This window comes from Cryptomeria japonica, chromosome 6, assembly GCF_030272615.1.
Source record: "Cryptomeria japonica chromosome 6, Sugi_1.0, whole genome shotgun sequence".
Taxonomy (NCBI): domain Eukaryota; kingdom Viridiplantae; phylum Streptophyta; class Pinopsida; order Cupressales; family Cupressaceae; genus Cryptomeria; species Cryptomeria japonica.
In genome coordinates, this window is record NC_081410.1 from 180,765,126 (window position 1) to 180,775,697 (window position 10,572).

Genomic DNA, 10,572 nt, shown 5'->3' on the forward strand with positions numbered 1-10,572 from the left:
CAAGAAGACAAATAGAATCAACTGGAAATACAAGATGCTTGAATCCAAAAGAGCCAACTGGAACACCTGTAAAGCCAATTCCCACAAGAAGGAACAAACACACCCGATGGAAAGTGGCACTAGCATCCGACTATGTGACTCAAAAATAACCACCCCACCATGCTAGGAGATAGAAATAAGACCCACTAGTAAAATACAAGGTATGCACACATGGTCCAAACATGACATCAGGAATCTCACATAAAGTATATACTCACAAACATGACTCCACAGCCAAACTCTGGGTGATATAAAAAAGGTTACACATTAGTGACCATAAGGGAAGAGTGTCATCACATAGCTTGGAATGGTTATCCCAGTAGGCCCCCATAGGCCCCGACCCCCATCTTGGGTTATCCTGGTAGCCTCTCCTGAGCCCCCGACCCCATCCAAGTCTCATGTGGATCCAAACAATCCTTTCATGAAGACAAGGTTGTTGGTTTGCCATTCCAAGTCTTCCCACTGCATCCTAAGTCTGTACTAGTACTCAACCATGAGTGTGGTACAATTATCTTAATTAATGTTTTAGCTACCCAAACCCCTAATATATTGTTAGGTTATCACTTATTTATCCAACTTTTGAGGGGTTATCCTGCTAAACTCTTTGGGCATGACCCCCACTCGAAAGTCACTCTCCCTAATGACACTACACAAAAATTCCCAAAAGAACTCCAAGGCAAAAGTACCAAAACCAATTTACAAAAAGGAGTTCAAAACAACTGAGAAACATTTGGTCATACAAGCCCTTGCATATAGGTTAAACCAACTGGTAAAATACAATCTACTCAAGAGACATGACCAAAAAGAAAAGACAACACAAAATGTCTAATTCCACTATACCAAGGACTTGCACTATAAATTTAGTGTGAAGACAGTAAAAAATGAAACAAACACCTTCGCTCATTACAAAATAAATAATTTATTTTCTCTCCTTGTAATTCACAATTGATCAAGTTTTCTAAATTTCAAAATTTCAAAATAAACCATTTATTAACAATAATCTGACAAATACAGTTAAAATATTCAAATCAATATTTTCTATATCCATTTAGAATATCAAAACCATCTTAATCACATTTGAACCACACACACACACACACACACACACACACACACACACACACACACACATATATATATATATATATAAACAAAATCATGTATATTATAAATCTAATATTTGTTTTTCATAAACTAGGAATCTCAATTTCCCTTATTTTTCCAAAATAGTGTGTGTGTGTGTGTGTGTGTGTAATTAAATAATAAAAAAACATTAAAAAAATCTTTTAAAAAAAAAAACCGAGCCAATGGGGAAGGGGGTGTGGGGACCACGTGTGGTCCACCCCATAGCCCATGAGCTCCTCACAGATTGTGGGGGAGTGTCACACTATGGCTACCCACAGTTGTGGCACCCCATAGCCATGGATGCCACAACTGTGGGGAGCTCCCCATAGGGACACCCCCGCCCCCCTCCTTCCAAACAAAAAATTAATATAATTTAATTTTTTATTTATATATATATTTTTTTCTCATCTTTTTTTGTTTTAAACAGGACAACTAGAAATATAAAACATGCCTAGAATAAATCAATTTATAGAGGAAATTTTAACAGCCCCTTCTTTTTTTTTAATAAAATTTCAACAGCATAACCCTCAATAACTGTATAAATTAAAATTTTATTTCCCCCTTAATTGTGATGCAAACACAGAGGAGTAAAACAATTTACCAGACAAAAAAATTAAAAAACTTATAAATAGAAAACCACCAAATTCCAAGCAATTAAGTTCTTCCCAAAGCCAGCCCCAGGATGGGCATAAATTTTTTTAAAATTTAACAACTCTCAGCCCAGATTTAAACAATGATTCATTTCCTTAGACTCAATTGGGAAAATTTAAAACAAACCAAACAAGAAATTTTCATTTACACAAACAAAATTACAAACCCTTTTTCCTCTTTCTTCAAAACTCTACAATAATTTACCCTTACTAAACATAGCACACAATAACTCACGAATTTATTCAATTACACTAAAATTCCAAAACAGAGGTATGAAACTCCAACCTTTAAATACTTTCTTGGAAGAGAAGTCTGGAGATGAGAGCAAGCCTTCTACCAACAGAAACCCCTTCAACACAGGAAACCAAGTTCCAAACAAACAAATCTTCTAGCCAAAACCACCTCAAAAACAGAGAGTCAAGAAAAAAAAATTCCAAAAAATGCCAAGATGCCTAATTTGGAAAAAATTTCCAATTATAAAGGATTTTTTTTCCCACAAAATGTATTTTTTTAGGTCAAATTCATGCTTTTTAATGAAAATTGAAAAATCTATATTTTTTTTCAAACAATACATTTGCATTTATATATATTTTTTAAATTTTGAGTTCATTTTTCCTCACATACTAAAAAAACAATTTAAACATTTAAAATATATAAAGGTAAAAAATGACATTATCTTTAAAAAAAAAAAATGAAAAAAACATAATATAAATTTTTCATTAATAAATCAACAATCAAACTTAACTAACCAATTAACATAATTGATTAATCTATTTAACCACAAAAATGTTTTTAAATCATTTTTTTCTAATTTAATTTCATAAACGCAATATCCATTAATTATTAATAACCATAAGGTATTAATAATTAATTTCTCATTAAAAATCATAAGAAGAGAATAATTTAAATTCACAAACGCATAACACACAATTCAACAAAACAAAGCAGAGACACGACCCACATACCAACATAGGGAAGGTTGATAGACAACTGACAATGCTCACTATCGAGCATGACTAGGGATGAAATTTAGGGCCTTAAGACTATCTCCTCCACTTCCATCAGATTAATTAGGTATGCTCAAACCTATAGAACTAGGTGAAGTCAGTACCTTGTACCGGTAATTCCTCCATCACCGAACCATGCATACATATATATTCAAACATGGTAGACACACCGACGAAGGAGAATCATGACGTTCCATGTCTCACCGAACTGAGTGAAGGAAAATAATCTCCTTGCACCCCATACACTTTCCACACATACATGATGACATATACATAACACATCTCATGCATAAAGTAAATGTGTTATCCATGGTCAAATACCCAATAAAATTAACATCTAATCATCAATAAAGAAATAATGTGTAAACAACATTCACTGAATCCCAAATCAAAGCATTAAACAACATAGTATAATATCTAAATAAAACATCACCACATAATGTATCCACAAATATCCACTAAAAAAGTCAACCATGGTCAAAATAAGTATCTAAAAGTCTAATCAAGGGAGGGGTATTACAAGAAGTACAAAAACCCATGCGAGAAAAAAGTCCCTCCCATAAGAGATAAGAAGAGAGACCAAGTAGCCCCCCCTCAATGTAAAATCTACACCAATGGTAGAAGCTTGAAACTAAATGGAGAAACTGCTCCATGATCATCAAACAATGTTCCTCCCCTTAGGAAGAAACATAACCAAAGGTATATCCATGAATTCTCTCCAATCATGAAGGGAAGATGTAGGAAAAAAAATCAAGATGAATAGAGTTTCCAAAAATTGCTCAAGTGTCCCCATGTTGATGCTGAAAGTTACCCCCTCCAAATCAGGTGTACTAATCCATATTGTTGAAAAAGGCAATCCAAGATCTAGTGGAGATGAATGCAGAACATGATCCAAAGACTCACATATCTCCTCTAAGGATAAAGAGACCTCCTCCAAATGTTGTACATAAGAATCCACAATCATGTCAACCTTGAAAGAATGATCATGTAGAGAATGGACAAAAGGGTGAGAGTCTTCCCTCACAACAATCGAAGAAGGCTCATCTTCATCGAAGAGAAGATGAGTGTCATCAATGATGTCTCCCAAATTTGCAATGTAGGACTCCACAAAAAAGCCTGCAATGTCTATCAAGTAGTCATCCCAAGGAACTAAAGCTGGAAGACAAGATATACCTTGTTGCACTGAATCACAAGAAGGCAAAACTATAGCAACATCTACATCATCAAGTGCAATAAGATATGTGATATCAATGGGAGGAGATGAAATGCAAGGCTCAAGAATGGGGTCGCATGTGACAACACCCAATTTGAAGTAACCAAAGTTCTCCTCAATTTCTAAATCAACACAAGAAGTGTGATCAACATATGAAGAATCAACCTCATCAATAGTAACAAAATCTACAAAGGAATACAATCAAGATGCATGATCCACCACCCCTATAGCAATAATAGCTCTAGTCTCCAAGTCTCTAATGATAATTGAATCAAGTGTGAGCTCCACAGTTTTCCTTGTTGCCCCATGAGTGATCTGGTAGATGGAAAGAAGATTGTTTGTCAAACGGGATACACACAACATGTTATTGAAGGAGTTATCCCCATTGGTAATAGATCCTTTCCCAACCACATTCATAAATGTATGATTTCCCATCAAAATCGATGGCATGTTACAAGGCTCAAATGAAAAGAACATAGATTGTAAAGATTCCATATGATGAGAAGCTCCTCAATCTAGAAGCGATCTCCCTAAATAATGACTTGTAGTAGCACAAAGAGCTTGTCCCTTTCCTTTTGATTGCGAGGAAGGGGAAGGAGATGAATCCTTCTTCTTGTAAGTGGATGGAAAATCAATGTTGTTCTTCTTGATGATGTTGGTCAACTCATCAATCTACTCGGTGTGGCAATGATACTCATTGTGACCATTTTTCTTGCAATATGAATAAAAATGCCTCTCCTTATACGATTTTTCCTTAAGTGAGGAAGTAGAATCCTTTTGTGGTGGAGAGGAATATTGTGCTCTATCTTGTTGATTCTTAGGCTTGAACTGCTTCTGCTTCTTGTTGGCATATTTTCCTTGATTCTCTTGATTAGCCACCAAAGCCATGGACTTTGAAGACTTGAGAATCCCCATGCTCATCAACTTAGATTTCTCTAATATAAACATTTCTATGAATGCATCAAATATGGGCATAGTGAAGGAACTACCCACTGTCAAGTGATGGGTTTGGAAGCTAGAAACAAATGTTGCATATTCTGATGGAAGCTTTCCCAATAGGTTGTAGACCAACTATGCATCCTTCTTATCAATGCCACAATCCTTCAATTTCACTCTTAGCTCATTTGACTTGGTAACATAATATTGGATTATATCAAAGTTCTTGGGATCCAACATGGTGAGATCATTATCAAGTTGATAGCCCCTAATCTCATCAATTTGGCCATACAATTTTCCCAAGACATCCCATGCATCCTTAATTGTTTTACACTTTTCAATGTGAAAGATGAGATCCTTTGATACATACTTCCTCAATGTCCCTATTGTCATAAAAAATTTAGTGAGTCATTCCATGTCAACATTAGGATCAACTTTAGGATTAGATGGTGCAGTTATGGTTCCTTCAATATAGCGAGTTAATCCTTTTTCCATTAGCTTACTCCATACATCAATTTCCATGAAGCATAGTTATGTGGAGTTAAAATTCAAAATTTAGGAGAACCCATGAAAACAAAATGAAAGAACACAAGATATAGAGAGAAAAAATCACATAGGACACCTCCCCAAATTCACTCAATCAAAGAACCCCCCCAAAATGATGATTGGGCACTTTATACTTGGTGCGTGAACAATGGGCCACTTGCAAAAAATGACAAAGTGGACTTCTGATTTTAAATTTACAAATACCTTAAATAGGCTATAAGAGACTCCAAGAAACACTGCAAGAGATCTAAATTGAGATCCAAATAGGTAAAAAATGATCAAATATTGAAAGTACAATTTCTACTCAAAGTGGTGAAAATTTGATAGCACCATGTGAAAGTAGACAAAAAATTATGCATTTTCAAAAAAACAACACATGAAAAGGAGGACATATGAGTCTGAACGAAGCCTTTGGAGTTGCAAAATCGAGGATTGGATAGGTACAGTTGTGAAAAATAAAAATTATGAAAAATGTATCCACCAAAATCAAAAAATACCACCACCCCTATGAAGAGCACAAAAAAATAGCTCAAATAAAAAAAATGCACTAAAAAAGGAGCTAAGATGAGAAAGTTATGGGCCTTCAAAGTTTGCCTCCAAAATCAAAAAGCTCAATGAAAGGGGGTCCAAAAATTTCAAAAAAAGGTGCTGAAGCAGGCTAGTGTTAGCACTTCAATGCATTAAAATTGATGGTTGTATGATTGTCGCACCCGTTGTGTGGCATGTTCGTACAATATGGACTGAATGACGTGGTCCAATCACAAATTGCCACTTGGAGTACAGATGATGATGTGGTTGTATGGATATGTTGTGTGGCAATCATGTGGCCTATGTTGTATGTTAATGTGTCGGTACAGTGGTGCTGACTATGTGATGAGTAGACAGTACAAACTATTGGTAGAGTGTCACATGTCCTTCTAGTGGCAAAAAAAATCTCCTTGTGGGTAAATCCAAATTGTCCACATTGCAGAGGATGTGACGGTGGGAGCGAATAGTACACTGCCAAGTGGTAGGCTCCATTGGAGAAGAAAGAAACCTAGGCCAAGCAGTGCGATGGAGCACTGGTTGGTGGTGGAGTAGTCATAGAGAACACATAGATCAGTGAGGAGGGGCGGAGCTCGGGGGAGAAGCAGCTGGGAGATGTTGCCAATGGGAATCGGTGGGAACACAACATTGTAGGAGGTCGGGGAGTGGGCAGATGGTTGTCGAGAGTTGGAACTACCAGAAGGAACAATAGTGTGGAGGAGATCCCAGCTGGAGCAGTGAGGTGGAGGTGCCGACGAATTTCAACGTTGGCATGTATATAAGTCGGTTTAACAGTGGCGGTCGAAAAATCTAATAAACCCTGCAAAAATGGATACAGATAGTACGGGAGATGGGGGGGTGAAACCCCCTATATATATATATAATTTTTTTAATAAATAAAACACTTTTACAATATAATAAAAAACTGCAGACAATGATTAATGATAATTTTAAAAACTACAATATATATATATATATATATATATATATATAATTTGTACTGTATTAATTGGCTAAAACTTTCCTCAAAGGTCCAAAATACGATTTTCACCAAATATAGTCAAATTTATACTCAAAATTCATGGAAATAGCCTCCTGGATGCAATGGTGAGGTTTAAATTGCCATAGGATGCTTCCAAAATTCTCAACTCCCCAAACCTGCAAATCAAATGCTCCAAAATGTCTTCAAATAAACTACTCAAAGAAGCCCTAATGGCTTTGATACCATGTAAGAATCTGTCAAATATAGCGAACATCAAGAGCACAATGAATAGCACAAAAGAGAGATAAAATATTGATAATAATAAACTGTATTCTAATCAAGATGCAAAATAAGATCAACCGGATCATTACATACAATGTAGATGAGTCTGCTTATAAAGGCAAGACAATATGGATATGTGAGCACACAATCATGACATGTGACTCAATGAGAAACAAGGGTAGGTAGGAGTAGGTAGGAGAAATAATAAAATATTTCAGAAGAGGTGGATCACCCAGTGAAGGTAGAATGTAACAAGATAAGACCATAAAAGGTGGAATTTCTCTTACATACATCATCCCTATGTGTAAACTTCTCTAAGTGTCTCATATGCAAACTACTATGAAATGTATTACCCTAAGTTAACTTAAGTAAAGTGTAATTATGAGACATAATTTACACCTACAATTAGTGTTTGTTCAGTTTGGTATTCCTAAAGATTTGGATCTATTAGTAGTATTCAAGAAATACCTTAAAGGGTTGTCATTTTGTCACAAAGAGAGAATTTCTCCTAGGTCAACCTTAAAAAGCATACATTTATATTGAAGATATGATTCATATTCTTTACTCTTTGTAGTGCACCAAATTCTCCTATTGAATGCTTTTTAATGCTATAGGATGAGAGGGAATGATTGATAGATGAGAGATGTCAAATACACGTAATTAAATGCCTTCAAATACTTACACTTAAGACTAAAACATGCAAAGGTATACTAAGTTGACTTAGGTTAGGTAAATAAAACTTAGAGGCTAGTCTATGTTTGAGGAATGACCTCACAACCATAGAAATAACTCTAGGCAAAAAAAAAATCAAATCTTGGTGGCTAGTTGCTATGTGGACATAGGTGTAAATAAGTGTTTTAAATGTGGGATATATGTTATGTATTGGAGTATATGCATATAAATGTAAGGGTAGGCTATGCATGCAAGTATGATTGTGCATAGAAATATTTAGAAGCTAGAGGAATGAGCCCAACATAACATAAGATTACACCATTTGTCACTACATAAATATATCAAAAAGTTTCTTAATTACAAATTTGAATCTAAATAAAAAATAACATCTATAATAATTATAATAACAACAATAATATAAAATTAATTAAATTAGTAGCTAGGTAGGCCTCTTGGATGAGGGTGAAGATGCTACACAAATGTCAAGAAAATGAGTTTATAATGAAGGGAAAGAGCAATGTGAATTGGGGTTTAAGTTTTGTGAAATGAAGAAGAAAAAATAAAGAATAAAGAGTAAAGGGTAAAGCAATATCGAGCACTACTGAAATAACTTGGAGTTGAGTTAAACATATAAATGAATAGACAATGTCAATGATATAGACTCTAATTCTATCAACCACTATTGAAATTTTCCAACTAGATGTGGAATCTCATCTTATCTCTTCTAGGACTTCTCTCTAACACTATTGTGTCAGTGGGTGACCACAAACGAAGGTGGGCATGTTGGAAGGATACATTGCATTACAACATTGACACTTCCTATTATAAAAGTATTATTAGAAATCTAAATCAATTATTGTGAATCCTTGTCATTTCTACATAATCAAGATTATAAATGGTAATAATCTGTTGAATAAATTTTTAAAAAACAAAATCATATATACCATTTAGAAAAAATTATGACAATAATAAATGTTTTAAAATTAAGATTATATCTTTAATTTCCAGTTTTAAAAAAAGAAAAAACTTTAAAAGCCCTATCTACCAACCTTATCCATATTTTATACATACAAAAAGGATTAAAATATTATATCTCAATAGTTTGACCAGATCTTTGCCACTCAAATTTGAACAATTTCGCTACATCTTCCACACTCTCAAAGACTTCGGCTGCCATTGAAAAGTGTATGAATGACAGTGATGAGTAAAAAATAACAGTACTTTTAAAGTCTTTTTTAAAACTGGAAATTAATTATATAATCTTAATTTTAAAATGTGCAATTTATTATTGTTATAATCTCTTGTTTTATTTTGCCGACCACGCACTTCATTGACTATAAACCTCAAATGTGGTTTCCTTCTTGGTTTCATAAAATAAGTGTTAGGAAGTGGATAATGATGTGAATAATTCGCCAGTTGATTCAGATTGAATTGTTTATATGTTTGGTGATGATGTGAAGATCTATATTACAGATTTATTTGTTATTTTCACAATATTTTTATGTAATTCATTGAGGTTGGTGTCTTTTGATTTGAGTTGGTGTATAGTAGTTATTTTGGGGTTTAGTAAGAGGGGATTGGAGTCTCCTTTAGGTTGGTGTTTGTGAAATAATCTTAAAGAGGGGATTGGTATCTCTTGTAGGTTAGTGTCTAAAAATTGTTTTAGGGGATTGGATTCTTCTATAGGTGATTTAAAGGGAATCCAAAATTGCATGTGCATTTCTAAGATTATTTGTATGACTTAAGAGTGTTGTCTTCATTATTCCTCTTTATTTTATGGGGTTGATCATGGAGAACTTGTTTTAGGGTATTATAAATACCTCAAACATTTTGATACTTAAGTTTTGTTAGTTACTAGAAAAATTTTGTAGCTGTACATATAGATCTATGGTTGTTGTATGCGGGAAAAGTGGGTCAATAGAACTTGAAATGTGAAAAATGGAGTTCTAGGGAGCCTTGCTCACACACCCACAAGACTTCTTGGTGCAAGCTACGGAGTCATGAATTATAACTCAGCTTCCCAAGGTTGGTTCCATGGTTCTCTATCTTGCACGGTCCCTCAAACCAATGTTTTTGCTCTCAGATCACTGAGCAAAATGGTTTAGGGATGGCAAATGCAAGAACGAGGGATGTTTTTTGTTGATTTAATATGAGATGCATCCTAAACTATACATGATGCTACAAATGCAATTAACTAACTATAAGATGACAAGGTTAGTAAACAAAACTATCCTAGCATACTATATTAGTTCATGATTTAAGCCATATGATAAGGAACATATTCTAAATTAGCATATTTAGATTAATTCCTGGTTTAAAAGAGAAGCTAAATGATGAGCATATAAAATATGAAAGCTTGAATGGATTTGAGTATAAGTGAGATGCTAAAGTCTTGGATTCCTTAAAATGGAGGAATGAGAGCTCTATTTATAGAAAAAATAGGGCAATGGATGGCTAGGATTGAAAGGTTTAATCAAGGGCCAAGTTTGAAAGTTGGGAATCCATGTTTGCAATTGGCACCAATGAAATGGTGACAACTGTCAACATAAGGTTGGTTGAGAGGAGGTGTAAGAAGCATTAAATGCTTGAGAAGA